General features: G+C 49.8%; 1 long non-coding RNA gene across 1 annotated transcript; it reads right to left on the minus strand.

The window, feature by feature from the left end:
- Positions 1–236: 236 nt before the first annotated feature.
- LOC119326026 lies at positions 237–1,070 on the minus strand. The gene is made up of 2 exons (XR_005157783.1): positions 757–1,070; positions 237–673 (listed from the first exon to the last, which is right to left on the minus strand). It is a non-coding gene; the product is annotated as an uncharacterized LOC119326026 (long non-coding RNA).
- Between the last annotated feature and the right edge of the window lie 24,515 nt (positions 1,071–25,585).

The following is a 25,585-nucleotide window of genomic DNA, read 5'->3' on the forward strand; positions in this document are numbered from 1 at the left end:
TCTGCTTATTTCCATGCAGATTGAATGGAAACATTGTTGAGTGAGGTTTTGAACATTGGCGTGGCGAGGCTATGTGAAGCACAGCCGCACAGGTCCAGTGCATATGTGTTCCGATAGAGTTAGCAGCTCAAGCTTTTATATCTAAACTCGACTACTCGAGGTCAGTGGCGGAGCTAGCATTTGACATCAGGGTGGTCCGCCCTATTTTTTTTGATAACTAATATGACATGTGAACATTCTAACTAATTATCAATAGCACATAGAAATAGATCAATATGGTCTTACGAACACATTAAAGTTCTCAATTAAATCTAGTTTTGCATAAAGAAGCCTACATGTAAATAGTACATGGACCATATCACATACCTTGAGAAGTTCAAAAAGACTATCTTTCTAGCCAACGTTTTTGCATTGCCATGAAGATATCAATTATGTCATCTTCATTCACGTCGGAGGAAGCATCCCTCTCAATGTATCTGACTAGGCAATCATCCAAAAGACTATCGCCCATCTTATTTCTCAACTTGTTGTTGACAAAACTCATGGCAAAAAATGCTCTCTCAACATTTGCCGTTGCCACCGGGAGAATCAATACCAATTTTAAAAACAAGTACATCAAATGATGAACTATATTTTTTCCTGTTTGGACAAGTACTGCTTCCTATCAACAAAGCTAATTGAGGCAGAATTATAAATGTGTTCATAGTGCAAAAAAGCAAACCCTAAATCATATATTTGGGGTGTTTTTTTCAGTACCTCACTGGTTCACTGCTACCGGATTTGGAGGGGGCGAGGGCAGGGCCGCCAGGCACAGGCAGCCGCCCAACAAGCGGCGGCAGGGGCGCAGGTAGCCGGACTCCGGCCGGTAGGGCCAAGGCGCAGCCGCGCGCTGGGGCTCGCCGCGCGCCAGAGAGATGCGCCTGGAGGCTGGAGCCCTGGATCGAGGGCCAGGCGAGCGAGCTGGAGAAGAGGCGGGCGCCGGACAGGGCGGCGGCAGGGGCGCCGGGCGCGAACGGCGGCGAGGGGCGACTCGGTGATGCGAGGCGGCTATCGGGATCGAGCAGTGGGCGTCGGCCGTCGGGGACTGGACGAGCAATTTTTGGATATGGACCTGGTCTATTCATTGGGCTGTTTTTTTTCTGGCCCATTAGAATCTATATGTATGCGGGCTGTCACAGAATCCCAGGGTGGGCCGCGGCCCACCCTGGCCATCCTGTACATCCGCCACTGTCGAGGTTCACTATTTCCGTATGCCAACGAGTGTGTTTTTTCTCGTTTGGTCAAACTTAGAAACAGTTGAATTTTAATTTAAGTTATGCGTCGTCTATTTAGGGATAGAGGGAGTGATTTTTTTTAGCAACAGAGGGAGTGATTTAATGGAGAGTACTTCGTTTTTTCTAGGCAATGCTACATTTATTATTATTCTATAGTCGATGTAGTCCTGGCCCATCAACTCGAAAAACCTCAAAAGGCTCTAAGAACAAAATGATAAACAATACCATTATTAAGGAAATCGGTGACTGATAGATGCTCGGTTGGCTTGGGAGTAGCGATTAATTGGTGAATCAGCACTGCTATGCACACGATGTTGGATGGACGATTTGTGCATGACAACCTAGATCAACTCGTCCATTCATATCACCAAAGGTGCAGCGACGGCTGAATTGGCCTTCGTGCAAGTTTCGTCTAGGCTATTCGTTGTCCACAGAGCAGTTTTGTTGGTGAATTGGCCTATTAACTGAATTAATCGGTCGACCATTAATCGGTAGATTAGTAAGAACCTGCCAACATATATCTAATTTTTTAGGTATTATACCATATTCTCGTGCTCTCAACTATGCAATATACCAAATATGTTACGATTTGATCGAACCCTAGCTATTTAGGAGTGAGAAAGGGATGGGAGGGGTTACACACCAAATAATTGGGCTTCGTTTGCCCCTAAGTTAATGCGTCAGCAACGATTAATCGTCCCGACACTACTAGAAAAAAGGCTGTTAGTGCCGCACCTATTTTGGCTATTAATAGCGCACTATAGGTGCGTCACTATTATCACACCGCTACTAATAAATAGTAATGATGCATGCCTAGTGCGCCACTGTTAATCTACATAACAGTGGCGCACCACCTGGTGCGCAATTACTATCCCAGACACTAATGGCGTAGCTAAAGTGCGCCATTACTAGGCCCAGAAGTGCGCCACCACTCTTACTCCAAGGGGCCATGTGTACCTTGTGCTCTGGATTACTAATGACATATTTTTAGATAATGGGCCACTGGTGTGTTTATTTCTGTGCGCCACTAAAGTGCAATATGATGCGCCACTATTATGAATATTAGGATTTTTTTTTGCTTTTCTGATATTTGCACAGGTTACAAAATACATTACATCACATAATATAAACAACACAACATATAAACAGCAGATTTATCGAATACAATAGAAGATTAGTCTTCAAATATAATTCATCATATTAGTCTCCGAATTCAAAATACCGAACAAAGTTAGAACATTACAAGTCTCGAGACCGCGAGTAGCGAGTTTGTCTTCATATTACAAGTCGATATATAAACTACCATCACATAGAAGAGGGTTGCAGTCACTATGAGCATCATCACGATGAAACTGATCTTCATCTGGTTCCTCCTCCGCTCCCTCCTCTCTCCCGCTAGGTAGCGAGCGTATCTAGCTTCCGCCTCCGCCCTAATGGTGTACCCTTTGTAACTATTACCGCTAAAACAGTGAACCTGTCACCGACACTCCTCCCAGTCGTCGTAGACTCCGGGAACCTCACCCTTGTACACGACATACAACGACATCTCTATGCACTAGACAAACAAAACGTTACTAGCAATTCACAGATAATATATAAGCAATATATAAGTATGCAACAAAAGGATCAGAAGAGAAAATCAACACATTAATAGCAATGATTCATGGTCCTACTAATAAATAGGATCGATTACATATAAGTTGAACGACTGTCCAAACTAAAGAGACATACAAGTTCATTAAAGTGTAATTACAGCATGAGCTAATCGATATTTCAGAACTACATAGCATCGATACTTTCGACTCGACTCAGGGACCGGAGCATGGATGAAGCCGCCGACTTTCGTGATGGTCATGAATATGCGGTCGTTGTCAGCCTGCATTTGTAGCGTTGTTTCTATTTCACTGTTGGACGGTTGATATTTGAGGCAGAACTGCCCCGAGGTATGAAGGACATCTTGATAGATGATTTCTGCAAACTCCGACTGGATGCGAAAGAATTCTTGTCTGATGTCCTCGTCCTGGATTGCCGACAAACGTGCGGCCCATTTTTGAGATCATTTGGTAGCATAAGGTGATTATGGTCCCGTACGATCGTCCGCATGTGATGGAGGGTGTAGTAGGCATCCTTCTGACTGCCAGGCGGCTGCTTGACGCAAGGAACGTCATTATGTGGGTGAACACGTGCTTGCCGTACCTACAAATTGGCCTCCTGAAGGTGCCTCCAGATTTGGCGTAGCCGGGGAGAGCATCATCAATAACTTTCTTGATATTTGTGTAGTCTTTCTTCGACTGACTGTCCGAGTCGAAATACATGGCCATGGAATATTTCGGGCTTAAGAGGATGAGTGTGCAATGTGTGTCACTGCACAAAACACAGAATGTCAGAAAAAAAAAGAACAATTGAAATCTAAGAAATCATATGTTATGGGGCAGTGAGGGGATGACTTACTCGGAAAAGTAAGGCACGAGGAAGTTATCCTTATTTGGGTTCGCCAGAATGACGCCTTCGAGGTATGAACTCGCGACTTGCCGGTCCCCAGCGCTGCCCAAGATCTTGGCACGCATGTAGAAGGGGTCGACTATCACGATGTCTGGGCTCTTGTCTCTAATGATCCGCATCTTCATACTGAGCAAAAATAGCCGAATGAAGGTGTAGTGCAGCGGATAAAGGTTAAACATAGTGAAGATGTCATCAAACCGCAGGACGATCATACGCCCGATGGTGCTATCGACAAAGCCCTTGCCCTCTGGCACCTTGGCCATGAAAACCAGGTATGCCACATCATTCTCGGAGAGGCGCCGCTTCTCCATAGAAAGAACACAATCATGCAGACTCCGCATAGCACCGGTTGCATCATTGAGCAGATTAGTCGGTAGCATCGGCCTACCCGCCACATGCACCCTCCTTGCGATATCCTTAGGTATTGGTGGCCCGTCCTGAGCATGGATCGTACTTGGTGCCGGCTGGCTCGCACCCTTGTTATTTTTTCTTTTCCGTCCCTTCTGCTTCTTCTGCTGTAATGGGATCAAGTTCTGCTCAGAGACCACTTCTTGAGTGTGTTGGGGCTGATAATATTTCGCACCTCGGCTATTTGAGTCTCGGTGAAGGCGGCAGTTGGAGGCGTCTCCTGAGAACTGAACGCCAGATGCCGCCTGTTGCAATTGGGTTTCTCCGCGGTACCAGCTAGATCGCGATCGTCTTTTGCAGGGTTGGGTTCTTGAGAAGGAGGCCCCAAGAATTTGTCACCGTACCCATGTTCATTGATGTACTTATCGACGTTGGAAAATGTACCATCATCGTCCGGATCCTATGCCATATGCATGTCTGGATCAGCTGACAGTGGTAGCATTGCGGCGGTCTTGCCATGGCTTGGCGCCGGCACGACTGGCGGTGTTGTCTGTGGGGTGGTGTCCCCCGCCCCCAAACGAATCTGGCTCTTCGGCCAAAGCATGGACCAGTTTAAGCAGGCACTGAGGGTCATCACATCATCTCCGTCGGCCCCAGGGGGTCGATATGGAGGTAACAAGTCATCGCAGCCCCGCAGCACCCGAACCAGTTGAACCCTATACACAGTGGGTGGCATCGGATTACCCTGGAACACGTGGTTGCCCGGTTCAACGATTTTGGCCTTGGCGACATCGATCAACTCGCCGTCCACGAAGTGCAGGATAGTGCATGGAACGTTGGCGGCGCCCTGCGAAAATATGTAGGACGTCAGGGATGCCCAGTCAAAGGCAAGGAGATGAAGTCATCGGCCGAGGCTTAGTTACCGTGATGGCACCGAGCTCGGCTAATGTCGAGGCACCACCAATGGCGGGCGTGCAAGTGACGGAGGGGACGCTTGCTGCCGAGGTGCCGGCCGACGTATTCTTCCCACACCCGGGTGCATTAAGCTCCAATGCCGACGCCGACACCGAAGACACCAATGCCGCCTCCGCCGGAGACACCAATGTCGGCGCGTTGTGTGAGTTGCTGCCCGTGAAGCTGGGAATCGGGGGCGGCCCCTGTTGGTCGCCCGCAATCCACCCCCGCAGCCCCTCAAGCAAGGAAGGCATAATGGCGGTGATCGTCGCTCCCACTTGGTCTCGCACTTGCTCTTGGACTATCTCCGGAATCCACGCCACTTGTGCCTTGAGTTCTTTAACCTCGCGCTCCTAGCTTTCCGAGCTGGTCTTTCTCTCCTTTCGCCCAGCCTTATAGTATTCCGACCATTTTGTGGACAAGCCTTTGCCAGCCACACGACCAGCTGACGACGGCTTACTGAACTTATCCTTGTGTTTCATTATGTTCAACGCCATATTTAAAGTGGTGTCCCAAGGGGCAGGCGAGGAGCTCTGAGACCCCGCGCTACTGCTTTCAGTTTCATGCGGAAGGAACGTGAACCATTTACAAATTTGGCTTCATCAATTAGAATGCAACCAATGGAGCTAATTACGCGGGGGTGTATTCCTTACCAGAACAAGCTCAAGCGCCTTCACCTTCGGATCCGTAAGCTCCTTTGTTAACGGGTCCACCTTGTACCGGGCCCTGACATAGTTCTTGGTCTGCTTTTCATGGAATTTATCAAAGAGGGGCGGTAGACCTCGCTCAGCACGCTCCGCGTCCTCCTTGTCCCATGTAGGTTCCGCCACTCTATAACCGCCGGGACCAAGTTTGTGGACCCCTAAGTTCAAGTCCCGCATATCTTCCCCCCACTGACTTGATTCCGCGGATGCGTTGCTCTCGCACTTGATCTTGAACTCCAGGTAGTCAGCTTCGCTGATCGAAGGATTTGTCTCCTTGATCTTCTCATAACTATCACCACTTAGAATCCTTCTCTTCACCGCGGCTCTCCAAGTAGCCATGGCCGTGCTCATCTTCGTGAGGGTGTCACTGTTCACTTTATTCCCTGAGAGGCGTGTGTTTGCAAAGTTACCGGGGAACTTGTATCGTTCGTGCAGCTTCGTGAAGAGGAGGTTGCGCAAATTCCCTCGGTCACGATGCCTTAGGTTCTCGGTGTTGATCGAGACGATGCTCTGGAGAATGCACCCGAGTTGTCCCGTGTACCCACTGACTAATTCTTTGGGCGTCGTTGGATGCCCACTGGAGGACACTTCAGTAAATTCCTCCTTGACGGAGTCGAGCACGTTCGGGCGTCGGTCCTTCCATTGCCTCTTCGGTTGGCTGCCATATGTGCGTTCGTTGCCATCATCAGCGGTGGCATCCCCGGCGGCACCATCAGTGGTGTCATCCCCGACGCCACTAGGGGTTGTGTAGTCGGGATCGGTGTCTTCCGCAGCGTCCTCATAGCGGTGAGGTTCTTCCTCCATCTCGTGGGACAGCTCCCAGAATGGCTTGCCCGAACCGCCGGCCTCATTGTTGTTGGCCATGTTCGCTCTAAATAGGAAAAAAGGCTACTAGAGTTATTGGATGAGATCAGGGTAGTATCTATTCTTCTATCCTATATATTTCACATTACAGGTTATAAACACCCCTCTACCCAAAAGATTGTTCCAAGTGCACTATTGCTATCCTACTAAGTGCACTATTGCAGGTTATATATTTTCTATCCTACTAAGTGCACTATTGCTCTTGCTGCAGGAAGAAAAAATAGTTTGCATTTCAACTTAAGGGAAAACTATAAAAGCCACTTAGAAATATTTGCTTTGTAGAAATAACATTGTCTATAAATGTTGATTAATTTTTGTTTCGGTTGAGAATCGGGCACCTTCTAGGTCAAGAAAATTGGGCATGACCTTTGCTAATTTTCTTGACCTAGGAGTGCCCCATTCTCAACCGAAACGGAAATTAATCAACATTTCAGGAGAAAGGGGTAACTATTTGTCCCTGCACAAAATATTGAACTAAAGGAGCCTCAGTTCAGTTGTGGCGCCCCTAAAATTTTGGGGAACTTGCAGCAGATAGACATTTTGCTTTGCATCAATCATACAGATAGCATACCTAATACAACAAACATTATGCAAACCACAGCATTATGGCATCAATGCCCTATGGCATCTCCGAAGTCTGACATGCGTTGTAGATTTCATGATTCATCACAGCATTATGCAAACCACAGAAGCATCATTGAGAAACCAGATACAGCCGAGATTCTCGCAAACACAGACACCATCATTCACTAATAATTCCCTTAAGTGAAGAATATTTATATGTTGACCATGAAGCAAAGCAAAGCAAATCATGGTCATATGTTGATCATGATGCAAAGAAAATCAAAATTAGGAGTACTTTTTTCGAACTAAAACCGTAGAACAATCGTTCTACGGGCATTTCATTAAAATAAATAGTTTACAATATGTACAAAGTGAACCCAAAAAAGAAAGGCTCAACCCACTCCTGTTTTGTTGAATCTTGAAGCTAGCATTATTATGTTAAATGTTGCTCAATCCAGCTGAAACTCTGAATTTAGTTTTCAGTCTGTGCAACAGGAGCTGAAGGTCTGTCTTGAATAAAGCTTTCCAAGCTTGGATTGTGGCTGGTTTTGCCTTGAAATTTTTATCATTTCTTTGTATCCAGATGTTCCAACATCCCATAATCATAATTTCCATGGCAAATGCAGCAGGCAAGTTCTGCATGGACAGTGAGACCTCATCAAAGATGGAAAATCCTCTGCGTCTGTGTCCCAAGAGAGATTGCCAACAATTGAAAGAAAAATCACAGTCCCAAAAAAGATGGTGAGATGTTTCCTCCGTGTTCATTTGACAAAGTGCATAATTATAGGTTGGCAGGTTGAATGATCTTCATTGAAGCATGTTTCTGGTGTTGACCTTGTCATGCAGTAAGAGCCAGAAGAAGATCTTGTATCGAATCATGGTTGCATTCTTCCATAGTTTTTGAAAAAGTGGTGCAGCTTGTTGTCCCTTTGTCATCTCTTTATACATCTTGATCGAGGAGTAAGATGTTCCCCACGGATATGTCCATTTATCACCATGATTTGAAAGATGTATAGACTCAAGGATGCTTTGAAGCTCTGTGAATTGGTTGTGTGCTTGAGCTGAAAGTGGGAGGAAGAAATTGTCACTTATGTTTGCCTGCTGCAAAAACTCCTGAATGCTCAATGTGTCCTTGGTGGCAAAGGAGTAAAGCTCTGGGAATTTATGTCTCGTGATGCCATGCCCCCATTGTCCATCCAAAAATCAATAGTGTCTCTTGTGCCCAACTGCCCTTTGCTACTGTTTTGAATTCAGGGAGCAGCTTGAAAATACTTTTCCACCATAATGAACCTACATTCCTATTGGTGATCACTCCATCCAGATAGTAGGAATCCCAAATAAGATGCACCCAAGGAAGATTTTCTTTATGGAGGAACTTATGTAGATGTTTCACTAAAAGACATTTATTATGGATATCAATGTTGAGAACTCCCAATCCTCCTTGATCTTTGGGCATGCAAACTTTGTCCCAGGCAATGAGTGCAGGACCTCTACCCTCCATTCCATATTTCCTCCAGAAGCAGTGCTTTAAGGCTTTGTTGATTTGCTCAATTATGCCTTTTGGTAGATCAAGGGTGCACATGAAGAAAATAGGAAGATGCATGAAGACAGATTTGATTAGAGTGAGCTTGTTCCCATAGGATAGAAGTATTGAGCAACCAGACAGTCTGCTGTCAATCCTCTTGATGACAGGAGAGAAATCTTCCATCTTAGGCTTGGAAAGTGACAAAGGTAGCCCAAGATAAGTGAAAGGGAAGGAACCAATAGAGCACCCCAATCTAGCAGCTAAAGCTCGCATGACCTCATTCTCAGTGTTGATAAGCACCATGGCTGATTTATCAAAGTTAACTCTGAGCCCTGTAAAGACTGTAAAATGGAGAATGAGGTTCTTAAGTAGTTCCATTTGCATGGAAGAAGCTGGCATAATTAAAACAGTGTCATCAGCATATTGAATGACAGGGAAATCAGGGCAATGGTGCTGTTCAAGTGGTCTTGAGATCAAATTGTTATGCATGGCCTCATTCAAAATAGACTGCAAGAGATCTGCAGCAAGCACAAAGAGTAATGGAGAGAGATGATCTCCCTGCCTCACTCCTCTTTTGCACAGAAACTGCTTGCCAGGGACCCCATTCAATAACACAGCAGAATATCCAGAGGAAAAAAACATATCCATCCACATGAGCCATCTGTTACCAAATCCTCTTGCAATGAGAACATCTTTAATGGACTGATGTTCAATGAGATCAAAGGCCTTCTCAAAGTCCAGTTTTAAAACAATAATCTCCTTGCCAGACATTTTACATTGATGAATGAATTCATAAGACCAAGCAAGACAATCCTGGATGGACCTAGCCTTTAAGAAACCATACCGGTTAGTGTGCACAAGCTTTAGAATGACCTCTTGGAGTCTATTTGCAAAAAGCTTAGTGATGATCTTGATTGAGCAGTTAAGCGGTGAGATTGGCTTGAAATCATTGGGTGTGGATGGAGCATCTTTCTTAGGAATGAGAGTAATAAGAGGAGTTGATGCTCTGCAAGCTAATTCTGCCATGATAAAAGTCCTCAATTAGAGCATAGAAATCAGGGGCCAGAATATCCCAGCAATGCTTGATGAAATTTGTATTGAAACCATCTGGTCCTGGAGCCTTATCATTAGGCAGGTTTTTGACAACAGAATCAATTTCCTCTTGAGAAAAAGGGATTTCCAACAGAGAGAGATCCACATCTCTAGTCAGTAGAGAACCCGAATTTAGAGGGTTGAAAGTGGGCACAGAGGTATTTAATCTCTTTTTGAAAGCATTGAAGAGAATATTAGCTTTGGCATTGTGTTCTCTGTGAGTGTTGCCCAATTCATCCTGCAAGCTGGCAATGTGATTAACCCTGTACTTGATGGTGGCTTTCGCATGAAAATATTTTGAGTTTGCCTCACCAAATTTGACCCATCTAATTGTAGCTCTCTGTTGCCAGTATATCTTTTGTCTCTCTAGAAGTGTTTGTAGATGTTGTTTAAGAAACTCTCTTCCATTCCATTCTTGTAAAGTGAGAGTTCTGAAATCTTCAATTGCATCTAGAAACAGAATGACCTCATTAGTGGCTTTGATGGAAATACTGAGTTGAGAAATTGATTTGGCCCCGATTTTCAGACATTTCCTGAGTCTTTTGAATTTTGCAGTAATTCTCTTTGCACTATCTTGGATGTTGATTGTCCGTTCCCAATTCTACCTTACAATATCTTTGAATCCCTCTATTTGCAGCCAAAAAATTTCAAACCTGAAGATTTTAGACTTGGGAATATGTGTACCAATTTGCACCTGACATGGTATGTGATCTGAGACAGGTTTGGACATAGGAAGGACTAGAGTGTTAGGAAAGTGAGATGTCTAGGATTCAGAAGTGAACACCCAGTCTAATCTTTCCAGTAATGGTGCTTGCTGCATATTACTCCAGGTGAAGCTCCTTCCTTTTAGTGGGATTTCAACCAGAGCCAGGCTATTGATGGCATCATTGAATTTTAACATATCAGAAAAATTGCTCCCAGACCTGCTTCTATTGTGTGGGTATCTGATGTAGTTGAAGTCACCCATGATCATCCACTTTATCTCATCAGGCATTTGGATATTGCTGAACCAGTTTAGGAATTCTTCTCTAACTGCACCTTGGCAAGGGCCATAAATATTGGTAAGAATCCACAAATCACCAGAGAGCTTAGATGTAAATCTGATTGAAAGAGAAAACTCATTTTGAAACAAAGTTTCAACCTAAAAAATGCTGCCATTCTAGGCTATGAGAAGACCACCAGAAGCACCCACAGAGGGTAAAAAGTCAAAACAATTGATCCTGTTAGGGCAGAAGTTTTTGATATATCTGAAATCAAAGTGTTCTTTCTTAGTTTCTTGCAGGCAAACTATATCTGCATTTGCCTCAGCAATCTTGTTTCGAAGTGAAAGCCATTTGTTACTGTCATTAATACCTCTGATGTTCCAATTGAGAATATTCCAGTTTCGATTCATGTTCAGATAATGTCAAGACTGTAACTAGTACTGTTCCTCTAAAGAGACCAGGCAAGGATAACCAAGCAAGCAAGATACTGTCGGATTTCGGGTTCCGACAGACCCTTGAGGTTCGAACTCTGGGGTGAGCGCAAAGATCTCTCTCCTACCAACTCACGTCTCGAAGCCTCGCAAGGAATCTAAGCTAGAAAGATGAACACATAGGAGACGCGAGGTTTATACTGGTTCAGGCCACCATTGTGGTGTAATACCCTACTCTAGTGTGTGGTGTGGTGGATTGCCTCAGGGGGCTGATGATGAACAATACAAAGGGAGAACAGCCTCGCGAGGGATTTTCTTGAGCTGGTGCAATGAACTGCTTGGGTGAGTTCATTCGCCTCTCTCTCTCTAGACTACCCAAAATTTGGATCCCCCTACTCTGTGGTGGCTAGCTCTATTTATAGAGGGAGGCCCTAGGCCTCTTCCCAAATAACGAGCGGGAAGGGCACCAACAATTGGCCATTTTGAAGGGGAACATCTAGTACACTTATCCTGACCAAAGTTGGTCTTCGACTGCCAGAGACTCTGACGGTGACGTCGTCCTGGGCTCCACGGTGACCTACATCCTGTCGTCCGGCTGGTCTTGGTCTTGTTGCACCAAAACGGTAACCTTTGCCTGATGCCTTGGCATGTGCTTGCCCCCTTTGCACCAAAGGGGAAACAAGGACACTGCACAGGCCGGCGCCCGCCTGGCGCCCTCCTGGTCTCGATCGTCATGGCTTGCGTCATGGGCACCTCATGAGGTACCCCGCCTTGATCTCTCCGCCTCCTCACGAGCCCGCCTGACGAGGCTGCTCCTGAGGAAGCTTCCTGTCATTCGCCCCGTGAGGCTTGGCCCCTCGCAAGGGTCTTGAGCTTGAGCTGATGAAGCTGGGCTGCACTGGGCCTCCACTTGAGCCACGCCGCAGGCCGTAGGCAGGCAAGTCTGGGGACCCCCGTTCCCAGAACACCGACAGTAGCCCCCGGGCCCAAGGCGCGCCTGGACTTGTCTTAGCAGAGAAGCGAAAGGGCAAGTGTGAAGCGCCGCGGTCCCCAAAGCATGCGGCCTCGGGCGCCACGTGGTGATTGATTGGGCGTGGGCGTCCCCGCTTCCCCACGACGCCTCGGCAATCATCCGACTTGACAAGTCCCTGCATGCAAAAATGGGTCATGATTACCTGAGATCGTGGAGGCCGTCGGTTGGCCTCCTCCGGTTATAAGTATGGAACGGCGTGAGCCCTTCCAGTCCATCTCTCCTTGCTTCGCCTCTTCTTCCTCACTCCTCCTCCATTTTGATGACAATGGCGCCGATCCGCCGGCTTTGTGCAGAAGAGAAGGGAAAGGCCCCCCGAGAGGGTCCCGTCCTGCTCCAGCTGAAGAAGCGGCCAGTCCCCTGCCGCTGGGATGAGGGTGCTCAGCAGGAGGCGCCAAGGCCTTGGTACGAGCGGCCACCACCAGGGTTTCCGCTGCCCTTGTACGCCCGAATCGAGGGCCCTGGAGAAGAAGGCGTCGAGCGCCACCGTCGGTGCCGCCGTCGATGCCGACGAGTTACGGCGGTGCACGTCGTCCCCCTGGAGTCCATGCCAAGGGCTCTTCTCGCGAGCTTGTGCTTCATGCCGCCATGCCTCCTCGATCTTGGATCCACCTTCCTCCCTCCTTCACCTTCTAGATACCGTCGAGGGGGCCTCGGGAGCTCTGGCTGCAGCACGCCGACTGCAGCACCCCTACGACCGAGGCGAAGGTCGAGGTTGTTGCCCCGGGCAAGGTCTTCATGACCCGAGGCTGGGGCGAGATCGCCAGGGTCTACCGAACGGGGGGCACCCTCGTGATTCATCTGGAATACAACAACGCTTCCCTGATGCTCTTCAAGGTCTTCGACGCGGAAGGGCGCCGGCTGGAGTGCTGACCCAAGGAAGGTGGCCGGGGCATTAGAGTGGCGAGGACCAGGCTTGCCAACCGCTTCCCATGCAGCTCCTCCAGCGGCTCCCCCGAGCTTTACGCGACTCCGGAGACGAGCGACGACAGCTACGAGCCCCCGAGCTCGCGTCGTGCTCGGAGCAGGGCGGCCGCATCAGGCCGTCGGTGTTGCTGATCTGGATGGGGTTGGCGTCGGCGCCTGACGACCCACTGTTGATGATGGCGTCTCCTACGGAGGCGCGTGTAGTTAGCGTTCCTTATTATTAGCACCTTTTGTTCCCTGGGAGGAATCAAAGTAACACCCCGTGGGAGTATGTAAGGCGTCTGCCATGCCTTTTGTGCATATTATCCTTGTTATGAATTGATGCGAGATGCTAGTCCTGTCCCGGCTCGGCTCCCCCTTTCTTTTCTCGCGAGGGCTTGGTGCTCTACGCTAACAGGTCCCGGTCCCCAGGCAAGCTTCATCCATCGCTGGTATGCCAGGTCGCGATGCCGTGGTCAAGGCCAGGAGGTGAGCGGCCCAAGGTCCAGTAAGAGCCCCTAAGGCACGATGCTCGGGAGGTCCCCTTTAGCGCTCAAGCAGTCTCCGCTGGGCGAGAGAGGCAGGCAACGTTGCCATGACAGAGCTGCAGTATGCGAGGGTTTAGTGTTGAGTCGATTTAGCATTTGTGTGACTTATCTCGTAGGTTTGGAGTAGTTCTTCGGCGAGGTGCCGGGCCTGCGTGGCGGCAACTGGGGTGTTGCTGGGTTAGGGCCTCATGAGCTTCTTCCCCCCTTCCTCGCACTTTCCTTCATGCTCTACGTCCTCAGGTCCCGGCCCCCGAGCGAGCTCAGCCGCCGTTGGTATGACAGGTTGTGATGCCATGGGTCAAGGCCAGGGGGTGGGGGCTAGAGAGCCAGTAAGAGCCCATGAGTCACGATGCTCAGGCGCCCCCCTTTTAACGTGCGAGCAGATCGTGCGGGAGAGAGGGAGAGAAAGCTCGCGACGCTCCCAACGTTACTCCTGAAGCGGGTCCTACATACCAATCACGAGGGAAAACAGGGTCTGCCGTTACGGTTGCCAGACAACCATTGGTTGCTCCGAGGGAGTGATTGGGGCACTGAGGGCCTGGCGAGGTGGCGCTATGCGGGGCCGCCGCGGCCAGAGCTCGGCCACTCAGATTTGTCGGCGTTGCAGGGACGAACCCATGCGCAAGCCCCGTGCCAGAGCGAGCGACTCCAAGGTAGGTGTCAAGAGAGCAGGCGATTGTCTCAAGCAGGCCAATTATGAAGGAGCAAATCCATTTAGATAGATGCGGGAAAAGCAAATGCCACTGGTTAGGCCCGAGCGGCTTGGGGATGATGCAGCCCGAGGGGCGCCCCCAACAAGGTAAGCAAAGAACATAAGTAAAATGGATACATGCCGCAGGGACGGACCCACGCGACCTGGGAATGATGCAGCCCTGCGGGCGCTCCCAGCTGAAGCGGAAACTAAAACGAAGTCACCTGATACTTTTACAGAGCAAGGGTTGGAGTAGCTGACGATGCGGGGTGAAGGAGATGATCCTCCCGAGCCCTCGGGGCCAGGAGCCTCGGGATGCTCCGGGGGCGCAGGCGGATTCTCAAGCACCATCTCCATCTCTGCTAGGACCGCGTGATGTCTGACTTCTTGAGCCTCCAAAATGCTCCTCAGCAGGCGCTGATGAGCAGCGGCCGCGTTCGGCAGGCCGAGAGGCATGCAAACATAGTTGTGAGGTGGACCCACGCAACGTCCATGCGCGAGGGCCAGAGGCGCTCCTGAGACGCGGCTTGGTTGAGCCCTGGCACGTCGATGCAGACGCGCAGCCCGCCATCCTCGCCTGGATGGGGGGTTATGGCAGGTAAGCGGCGGCTGCCGCGCATGACTCTTGACTCCTGAAGCTCCTGAGTGTTTCTTGCGATGAACTCCTGAGGGTTTGGCCCTTCTTGCCTCATACCTTCCTGAGGGAAACGTGCTTTGAAGCACGCCTCCAAGTGGTGCCCGAGCGCCTCCCTCGTGACCTTGGTAAAGTCGATGGCCCTCCAGGAGAGAGCCCTCGAGCCTTGCCCGAGGAGGGCGCCAGGTGCGCCTTCCTATGCAACAGAGGGTGGCGCCCCTTGAACGGGCACGGATCCTGGCGTGACGCCTCCGGAGGTGCCTGCCTCGTAAGGCCTTGAACCAGGTGACATCTTCTTCTTCTTGGGGGCTGCTCCTGGGGGGTTTCCACTCTTGGTGTCCGGGTCTTCGATCGGCGCGACATGGAAGGCGCTCTTGAGGGAGCACACTGCATCTTTCTCTTCACAGGGACCGTGATAACCCCACTACTTCCTGGCATCTTGAGGACGTTGTAGCTGTCATGAGTCACTGCCATGAACTTGGCCAAAGCTGGGTACCCGAGGATGGCAATGTACGGCAGGCAAATGTGGTCGGCGTCGAAGTCAATGAGCTCAGCGTGGTAGTTGTTGCGCTGTCCAAAGGTGACAGGAAGGCGAACTTGCCCTATCGGAACAGTGGAACCATCAGTGACTCCTAAGAAAGGCTTGGTTGGCTGAAGCTGATCATATGGCACTTGGAGATTGTTGAACGTCTCGACGGACAGGACGTTGAGTCCTGCTCTGCCATCGATGAGGGTCCTAGTGACCTGCACATTGCTGATGACTGGGGAACAGAGCATTGGGAGGACCCCAGCTGTTGCTGCGCACTTGAGCTGATCCGCTGAGCTGAACGTGATGGCACATGTGGACCACCTGAGAGGGCGCGTGGCCTCAAGCTTGGGGAGGACGACATTCACCTCGCGAGCAAACTGCTTGAAGATGCGCTGAGAGGCTGGGGCTTGAGCTCCGCCCAGGATGCAATCGATTGCGCGCGGCTACTGGAAGCCCCCAGCCCCCTCGTCCTGATGCTGGTCTTCATTCCTTCTTGGTGGTGGTGGCAGAGGAGGGAGGCCTGTGTTGCCTTGCGGGTGATCCTCACGAGGCTGATCCCTCCAACCTCCCTCGCGAGGCTGGTCCTTCCAGCTGTCCTCGCAAGGTCGGTCACGCCACCCTTGGTGAGGGCCACGGTCTTCCCATCGTCCTCCGCCTCTTCCTCCTCGGCCATAGCCTCGATCTTTGCGCTCTGGGTGTCGACCGATACGTCCATCTCGCACAGCCCTGAGCTCTTGGCATTCGTTGGTGTTGTGGGTGTGAAGGTCGTGGTACACGCAGTACCGGCTGCCCTTGGAAGACTTTGGCTGATCCCTGCCTCGCTTTGTGTCTGTCTCCGCTGCGAGCACAGCCGCTCCTTTGCGCTTCACGTCCTTGGCCTTGGGCTTCTTCTCTTCTGAATCAGCAGCTGGAAGCTCGAGGAGGGAGAGGCGCCCTTCCTCAGCCCTGGTGCACTTGGTCGCTAGGTTGAATAGCTCCAGCGAAGTGCACATGTCTTCATGGATTGCTAGCTCCTATTTCATCTTGATGTCGCGCACGCCATCGGAGAAGGCTGAGATGATGGCTTCCTTAGTCACCCTGGGGATCTTGAGGCGGACGCTGTTGAAGCGCTGGATGTACGTTTGTAGGGTCTCTCCTGGCTGTTGCTTGATGCGGCGCAAGTCACTGATGGCCGGGGGCCGGTCGCGAGTGCCCTGGAAGTTGGCGATGAAGCGAGTGCGCATCTCGTCCCAGGAGGAGATCGTGCTGGGAGGCAGGTTTAGGAGCCAGGTGCGGGAGCCATCCTTAAGCGCCATGGGAAACTAGTTCGCCATGACCTTCTCATCCCCGTTGGCCGCCTCGATGCCCAGCTCGTAGAGCTGGAGGAACTCCGTAGGGTCAGAAGCACCGTCGTAGCGAGGAGATAGATCCGGCTTGAACTTGCCCGGCCAGGCCACGCTGCGCAGCTCGGCGGTGAAGGCGCAGCAGCCTGCAGTGGCTACAGGGGCCCTTTGGTGATGAAAGGCTTGATCTTGGAGGTCTCCACGCGCCGCCGCCAGCAGCGGCGCAGGGTCTTGGCGTGCTGGAGCAGGAGCGCGGTCATGGCGTGTCAGCGCTGGGAGCGCGCGAGCGCCTTCTTGAGGGCGAGGGACCTCTTGGCAGCTCTTTTCTTGTTGCGCGGGTGCTGGACGCACTGGGTCTCATCCTGGGGCCGCGTGCCTTGGGGCGAGGGTGCCTTCTTGAGGAGGAGGAGGCAGAGGTGCCTCCGGAGCTGCATTGCCCACGCAGGACGGAGGGCGATGCAGCGAGAGGGACGGCGCAGGGGAGCCCCCTGCGGCGCTGACGAGCTCGGTGGTGCGGGCGAGCCACTCCTCATAGAGGTCATCGACAGGGCGGTAGTGCAGGAGCTCACGTGCCAGGAGCAGCGCGTTGTGCGCGTCCGCAGGAGCGCGTCGAGTGTGTGACGACGAGCCTGCTGGAGTCAGCGACGGGGTGGCGGTGCGGCCTTCCCGCCGCACCGAGGGATGCAGCGACGATGCCTGCTACTCGTTCCCTGCCGGGCCGGTGGCAGCATGGGTGGCAGGCGATGAGGAACGACGGGGAGGCCCGCCGACGGGGGCCGTTTGGGCGACATGGGCCGCGAGAGCAGCCCGACGTTCGGCGCGGGCTCGGCGAGCGTCAGACATGGGCGCGACATACGAATAAACGTGAGACAGCGGAAGACGCGATTCCGGCACACCCCTACCTGGTGCGCCAAATGTCAGATTTCGGGTTCTGGTAGACTCTTGAGGTTCGAACTCTGGGGTGCGCGCAAAGATCTCTCTCCTTCCAACTCACGTCTCGAAGCCTCGCAAGGAATCTAAGCTAGAAAGATGAACACACAGGAGACGAGAGGTTTATACTGGTTCAGGCCACCATTGTGGTGTAATACCCTACTCCAGTGTGTGGTGTGGTGGATTGTCTCAGGGGGCTGATGATGAACAATACAAAGGGAGAACAACCTCGCGAGGGATGTCCTTGAGCTGGTGCGATGAACTGCTTGGGTGAGTTCATTCGCCTCTCTCTCTCTAGTCTACCCAAAATCTGGATCCCCCTACTCTGTGGTGGCTAGCTCTATTTATAGAGGGAGGCCCTGGGCCTCTTCCCAAACAACAAGCGGGAAGGGCGCCAACAATTGGCCATTTTGAAGGGGAACATCTAGTACACTTATCCTGACCAAAGTTGGTCTTCGACTGCCAAAGACTCTGACGGTGACGCCGTCCTGGGCTCCACGGTGACCTCCATCCTGCCGTCCGGCTGGTCTTGGTCTTGTTGCACCGAAATGGTAACCTTTGCCTGATGCCTTGGCATGTGATTTCCCCCTTTGCACCGAAGGGGAAACAAGGACACTGCACAGGCCAGCGCCCGCCTGGCGCCCGCCTGGTCTCGATCGTCATGGCTTGCATCATGGGCACCTCGCGAGGTACCCCGCCTTGATCTCTCTGCCTCCTTGCGAGCCCGCCTGACGAGGCTGCTCCCGAGGAAGATTCCTGTCGTCCGCCCCATGAGGCTTGGCCCCTCGCGAGGGTCTTGAGCTTGAGCTGATGAAGCTGGGCTGCACTGGGCCTCCGCTTGAGCCACGCCACAGGCCGCAGGCAGGCAAGTCTGGGGACCCCATTCCTAGAACGCCGACAGATACCAAGCAAGCTTTCAGCATAACAGGGCAGAATACCACAACTCTGCACAATACACAAGGCAGATTCAACACAACGGTAAGTAATAAAGCAACTGTCATGGAGCAGCATATCAGATTTCAAGCTCATTACAAAAGCATCATCTCTCATAAGTACCATTAATAGATCATCACAAAAGTGCAATAGAGTCCCAGATCTAAAACTTCTTGATGATAACATAGGCATCTTCAGAAAGCTAACTTAAGGCTTGAAAGCAGCCTTCTTGGAGGGCCCTTTGGCAGCAGCCTTGGCCTCCTTCTTCTTCTTGGCCTGGTGCAACATCTCCTCAGAGCAGTCTTTTGCAGCAGCCTTGCAAAAGGAAACAACAAGGTTCTTTACAATCTTAGTAGTAATAGCAGGAGGATCAGTAGAACAGGGAAAACAGTTTTTGTCTGAGCATGATTTCCTCCTGAAGCCATTGTTTAAAGCTTTCAATCTGAAGCTCCTTCTTACCTTTGTTTCAACCATGGGAGCTTTATCCTTCCTCTTCCTTTGGGTGTGAGCAAGAGAGGTGCTGGCAGGTAGCAGAGGGGGAGTGCTGCTCCTGTGTGGTTCTTGGGGTGTACATGTTGGGGAACGTTGCAGAAAATTAAAATTTTTCCTACGGTTTCACCAAGATCCATCTATGAGTTCATCTAAGCAACGAGTCTAGGGAGAGAGTTTGCATCTACATACCACTTGTAGATCGCGTGCGGAAGCTTGCAAGGTGATGATGTAGTCGTACTCGACGTGATCCAAATCACCGATGACCAGCGCCGAACGGACGGCACCTCCGCGTTCAACACACGTACGGGACGGGAGACGTCTCCTCCTTCTTGATCCAGCAAGGGGAAAGGAGAGGTTGATGAAGATCCAGCAGCACGACGGCGTGGTGGTGGATGCAGGGCGTCACAGCAGCAGGGCTTCGCCGAGACTACGAGGGAGAGACGTAACGGGGGGAGGAGGAGGCGCCAGGGGCTGGTGTATGAAGTCCCTCCTCTCCCCCACTATATATAGGGGTGCCAGGGGGGGCGCCGGCCCTAGTAGATGAGATCTACTAGGGGGGCGGCGGCCTAGGGGAGGTTTCCCTCCCCCCCAAGGCACCTAGGGGTGCCTTCCACCACTAGGACTCCTCCTAGGGGGAAACCCTAGGCGCATGGGCCTATAGGGGCTAGTGACCTTGGCCCATGATGGCCAAGGCGCACCCCCTACAGCCCATGTGGCCCCCCGGGACAGGTGGCCCCACCCGGTGGACCCCCAGGACCCTTCCGGTGGTCCCGGTACAATACCGATAACCCCGAAACTTGTCCCGATGCCCGAAATAGCACTTCCTATATATAATTCTTTACCTCTAGACCATTCTGGAACTCCTCGTGACGTCCGGGATCTCATCCGGGACTCCGAACAACATTCGGGTTTCTACATATCCATATCTTCATAACCCTAGCGTCACCGAACCTTAAGTGTGTAGACCCTACGGGTTCGGGAGACATGCAGACATGACCGAGACGCTCTCAGTCAATAACCATCAGCGGGATCTGGATACCCATGATGGCTCCCACATGCTCCTCGATGTTGTCATCGGATGAACCACTATGTCGAGGATTCGATCAAACCCTGTATGCAATTCCCTTTGTCAATCGGTACGTTACTTGCCTGAGACTCGATCGTCGGTATCCCAATACCTTGTTCAGTCTCGTTACCGGCAAGTCACTTTACTCGTACCGTAATGCATGATCCCGTGTCCAACACCTTGGTCACATTGAGCTCAATATGATGATGCATTACCGAGTGGGCCCAGAGATACCTCTCCGTCATACGGAGTGACAAATCCCAGTCTCGATCCGTGTCAACCCAATAGCTACTTTCGGAGATACCTGTAATGCACCTTTATAGTCACCCAGTTACGTTGTGACGTTTGATACACCCAAGGCACTCTTACGGTATCCGGGAGTTACACGATCTCATGGTCGAAGGAAGAGATACTTGACACTTGCAAAGCTCTAGCAAAACGAACTACACGATCTTTTATGCTATGCTTAGGATTGGGTCTTGTCCATCACATCATTCTCCTAATGATGTGATCCCGTTATCAACGACATCCAATGTCCATAGTCAGGAAACCATGACTATCTGTTGATCACAACGAGCTGGTCAACTAGAGGCTTACCAGGGACATAGTGTGGTCTAAGTATTCACACGTGTATTACGATTTCCGGATAATACAGTTATAGCATGAATAAAAGACAATCATCATGAACAATGAAATATAATAATACTTTTATTATTGCCTCTAGGGCATATTTCCAACAGTCTCCCACTTGCACTAGAGTCACTAATCTAGTTACATTGTGATGAATCGAACACCCATAGAGTCCTGGTGTTGATCATGTTTTGCACGCGAGAGATGTTTAGTCAGCGGATCTGCGACATTCAGATCCGTGTGCACTTTGCAAATCTCTATGTCTCCACCTTGAACATTTTCACGGATGGAGTTGAAGCGACGCTTGATGTGCCTTGTGTTCTTGTGAAACCTGGGCTCCTTGGCAAGTGCAATAGCTCCAGTGTTGTCACAAAAGAGCTTGATCGGCCCCGACGCATTGGGTATGACTCCTAGGTCGGTGATGAACTCCTTCACCCATATTGCTTCATGTGCTGCCTCCGAGGCTGCCATGTACTCCGCTTCACATGTAGATCCCGCCACGACGCTCTGCTTGCAGCTGCACCAGCTTACTGCTCCACCATTCAACATATACACGTATCCGGTTTGTGACTTAGAGTCATCCAGATCTGAGTCGAAGCTAGCGTCGACGTAACCCTTTACGACGAGCTCTTCGTCTCCTCCATAAACGAGAAACATGTCCTTTGTCCTTTTTAGGTACTTTAGGATATTCTTGACCGCTGTCCAGTGTTCCTTGCCGGGATTACTTTGGTATCTTGCTACCAAACTTACGGCAAGGTTTACATCGGGTCTGGTACACAGCATGGCATACATAATAGATCCTATGGCTGAAGCATAGGGGATGACACTCATCTCTTCTTTATCTTTTGCCGTGGTCGGTGACTGAGCTGAGCTCAGTCTCATACCTTGTAACATAGGCAAGAACCCCTTCTTGGACTGATCCATTCTGAATCTCTTCAAAATCTTATCAAGGTATGTGCTTTGTGAAAGACCTATGAGGCGTCTCGATCTATCTCTATAGATCTTGATGCCTAATATATAAGCAGCTTCTCCAAGGTCCTTCATTGAAAAACACTTATTCAAGTAGGCCTTAATGCTGTCCAGAAATTCTATATTATTTCCCATCAGGAGTATGTCATCTACATATAATATGAGAAATGCTACAGAGCTCCCACTCACTTTCTTGTAGACGCAGGCTTCTCCATAAGTCTGCATAAACCCAAACGCTTTGATCATCTCATCAAAGCGAATGTTCCAACTCCGAGATGCTTGCACCAGTCCATAAATGGATCGCTGGAGCTTGCATACTTTGTTAGCGTTCCGAGGATCGACAAAACCTTCCGGCTGCATCATATACAGTTCTTCCTTAAGATGCCCGTTAAGGAATGCTGTTTTGACGTCCATCTGCCATATCTCATAATCATAGTATGCGGCAATTGCTAACATGATTCGGACGGACTTTAGCTTCGCTACGGGAGAGAATGTCTCGTCGTAGTCAATCCCTTGAACCTGTCGATAACCCTTAGCGACAAGTCGAGCTTTATAGATGGTAACATTACCATCTGCGTCCGTCTTCTTCTTAAAGATCCATTTGTTTTCTATCGCTCGCCGATCATCGGGCAAGTCTGTCAAAGTCCATACTTTGTTTTCATACATGGATTCTATCTCGGATTTCATGGCTTCAAGCCATTTGTTGGAATCCGGGCCCGCCATTGCTTCTTCATAGTTCGAAGGTTCATTGTTGTCTAACAACATGATTTCCAGGACAGGGTTGCCGTACCACTCTGGTGTTGAACGTGTCCTTGTGGACCTACGAAGTTCAGCAGTAACTTGATCCAAAGTACCTTGATCATTATCATGGTTTTCCTCTTCAGTTGGTGTGGGCATCACAGGAACGGTTTCCTGTGCTGCGTCACTATCCCGCTCAAGAGGTAGTACTTCATCGAGTTCTACTTTTCTCCCACTTACTTCTTTCGAGAGAAACTCTTTTTCCAGAAAGCATCCGTTCTTGGCAACAAAGATCTTGCCTTCGGATCTTAAGTAGAAGGTATACCCTACAGTTTCCTTAGGGTATCCTATGAATACGCATTTTTCCGACTTGGGTTCGAGCTTTTCAGGTTGAAGTTTCTTGACATAAGCTTCGCATCCCCAAACTTTTAGAAACGACAGCTTAGGTTTCTTTCCAAACCATAATTCATACGGTGTCGTCTCAACGGATTTAGACGGTGCCCTATTTAAAGTGAATGTAGCTGTCTCTAGAGCGTATCCCCAAAATGATAGCGGTAAATCGGTAAGAGACATCATAGACCGCACCATATCCAATAGAGTGCGATTACGATGTTCAGACACACCGTTTCGCTGAGGTGTTCCAGGCGGCGTGAGCTGTGAAACGATTCCACATTTCTTTAAGTGTGTACCAAATTCGTGACTTAAGTATTCTCCTCCACGATCTGATCGTAAGAATTTTATCTTTCGGTCACGTTGATTCTCCACCTCATTCTGAAATTCCTTGAACTTTTCAAAGGTCTCAGACTTGTGTTTCATTAAGTAGACATACCCATATCTACTCAAGTCATCTGTGAGAGTGAGAACATAACGATATCCTCCGCGAGCCTCAACGCTCATTGGACCGCACACATCGGTATGTATGATTTCCAACAAGTTGGTTGCTCGCTCCATTGTTCCGGAGAACGGAGTCTTGGTCATTTTGCCCAAGAGGCATGGTTCGCACGTGTCAAACGATTCATAATCAAGAGACTCTAAAAGTCCATCGGCATGGAGCTTCTTCATGCGCTTGACACCAATGTGACCAAGGCGGCAGTGCCATAAGTATGTGGGACTATCGTTATCAACTTTAAATCTTTTGGCATCTACACTATGAACATGTGTAATATTACGCTCGAGATTCATTAAGAATAAACCATTGACCATCGGAGCATGACCATAAAACATATCTCTCATATAAATCGAACAACCATTATTCTCAGACTTAAATGAGTAGCCATCTCGTATTAAACGAGATCCAGATACAATGTTCATGCTCAAACTTGGCACTAAATAACAATTATTAAGGTTCAAAACTAATCCCGTAGGTAAATGTAGAGGCAGCGTGCCGACGGCGATCACATCGACTCTGGAACCATTCTCAACGCGCATCGTCACCTCGTCCTTCACCAGTCTCCGTTTATTCCGCAGCTCCTGCTGTGAGTTACAAATATGAGCAACGGCACCGGTATCAAATACCCAGGAGTTACTACGAGTACTGGTAAGGTACACATCAATCACATGTATATCAAATATACCTTTGGTGTTGCCGGCCTTCTTATCCGCTAAGTATTTGGGGCAGTTCCGCTTCCAGTGACCCTTCCCCTTGCAATAAAAGCACTCAGTCTCAGGCTTGGGTCCATTCTTTGACTTCTTCCCGGTAACTGGCTTACCAGGCGCGGCAACATCTTTGCCGTCCTTCTTGAAGTTCTTCTTACCCTTGCCCTTTTTGAACTTAGTGGTCTTATTGACCATCAACACTTGATGTTCTTTCTTGATTTCAGCCTCTGCTGACTTCAGCATCGAGAACACTTCAGGAATGGTCTTTTCCATTCCCTGCATGTTGTAGTTCATCACAAAGCTCTTGTAGCTTGGTGGGAGCGACTGGAGGATTCTGTCAATGACCGCCTCATCTGGGAGGTTAATGTTCAGCTGGGTCATACGGTTGTGCAACCCAGACATCTTCAGGATGTGCTCACTGACAGAACTGTTCTCCTCCATTTTACAACTGTAGAACTTGTCGGAGACATCATATCTCTCGACCCGGGCATGAGCTTGGAAAACTAGTTTCAGCTCTTCGAACATCTCATATGCTCCGTGATGCTCAAAACGCTTTTGGAGCCCCGGTTCTAAGCTGTAAAGCATGCCGCACTGAACGAGGGAGTAATCATCAGCGCGAGACTGCCAAGCATTCATAATGTCTTGGTTCTCTGGGACGGGAGCGTCACCTAGCGGTCCTTCTAGGACATATTGTTTCCTGGCAGCTATGAGGATGATCCTCAGGTTCCGGACCCAGTCCGTATAGTTGCTGCCATCATCTTTCAGCTTGGTTTTCTCTAGGAACGCGTTGAAGTTCATGTTGACATTAGCGTTGGCCATTGATCTACAAGACATATTTGCAAAGGTTTTAGACTAAGTTCATGATAATAAAGTTCTAATCAAATTATGAACTCCCACTTAGATTAGACATCCCTTTAGTCATCTAAGTGTTACACGATCCGAGTCGACTAGCCCGTGTCCGATCATCACGTGAGACGGACTAGTCATTGTCGGTGAACATTCTCATGTTGATCGTATCTTCCATACGACTCGTGTTCGACCTTTCGGTCTCCGTGTTCCGAGGCCATGTCTGCACATGCTAGGCTCGTCAAGTTAACCCTAAGTGTTTTTGCTGTGTAAAACTGTCTTACACCCGTTGTATGTGAACGTAAGAATCCATCACACCCGATCATCACGTGGTGCTTAGAAGCGACGAACTGTAGCAACGGTGCACAGTTAGGGGAGAACACTTCTTGAAATTTTATAAGGGATCATCTTATTTACTACCGTCGTCCTAAGTAAACAAGATGCATAATACATAATAAACATCACATGCAATTATATAGTTGTG

Source organism: Triticum dicoccoides, chromosome 6B (assembly GCF_002162155.2).
Source record: "Triticum dicoccoides isolate Atlit2015 ecotype Zavitan chromosome 6B, WEW_v2.0, whole genome shotgun sequence".
Lineage (NCBI taxonomy): Eukaryota > Viridiplantae > Streptophyta > Magnoliopsida > Poales > Poaceae > Triticum > Triticum dicoccoides.